Raw genomic sequence first — 1,006 nt, 5'->3', positions numbered from 1 at the left:
ATGGCCTGCCTGTGCATTTTCAAAGCCAGGTGAGTTTTCCTTGTGCCTCCGAAAAAATAATTGGAAGAACTTCTCGCTGAATCGTGCTGTAAGGTCCCCTAGAATGATTATTATTATTATTATTATTATTATTATTATTATTATTATTATTATTATTATTTACAATAAGCTTTTGACAGAAAATACTTTTTTTAAGAATATGAGCTGTTCCAAGGAGGTAGACTTTTGGAGCCTTCACATATCGTTGGCATGACAGTGCTGTTGTTGTTGTTGTTGTTGTCATCGTCGTTGTTGTTGTTGTTTAATTATGTTTAATGTCCTTCTGATGACTTACACTTTTAATGCCGGACATCTCCACATTTTTGATATCTCTATTCTTAATTCAACATACATCAAGATCTTTTCTACACCTTTGTAATGTTTTACGTCCGGAGGAATGGCAACGTCTATAGTGTGTTGATACACTGCATCACACCCAACAAAACAAAGCAGACAGGAAAACATTAGCAAACAACACATGTATACACCACAGAATTTCTCACAAAAACAAGCCATTAACAATGAAAGCATTACTCATATAACACAACTCAAGGCTAACATAAACACAAGCAATGTATACAAATCGCGAACAGAAATAAAGATCTGACTAATGATGTACGGATCTTACAGTTGAAAATTCAGACTCCGATGAAATGTCTGTAGCAATCACATTGGCCTTGCCTACTTATGAAATAGCAACAAGTTATCATTTCATTGAAGTGATGACACTAAGGAGGTCTAGGAAAACTGATGATGGAGCTTGGAACGTTCCTATTCCAAACACATAGCAAGGAACTCGTGTGCAAGTGTGTATGAAAAGAAACAAAAAAAAAACGGTTCACAAAAATGATTAATTGTAACGCGTCTACAGAAAAAGCCGCTCTCAGTATGTGCGTGCGCGCGTGCGTGCGTGCGTGCGTGCGTGCGTGCGTGGGTGCGCAGGTACATATGTGCTTGTGAGTATGTA

The sequence above is a fragment of the Octopus bimaculoides genome, chromosome 10 (genome assembly GCF_001194135.2).
Source record: "Octopus bimaculoides isolate UCB-OBI-ISO-001 chromosome 10, ASM119413v2, whole genome shotgun sequence".
Lineage (NCBI taxonomy): Eukaryota > Metazoa > Mollusca > Cephalopoda > Octopoda > Octopodidae > Octopus > Octopus bimaculoides.
Note: the sequence above shows the minus strand (reverse complement) of the source record.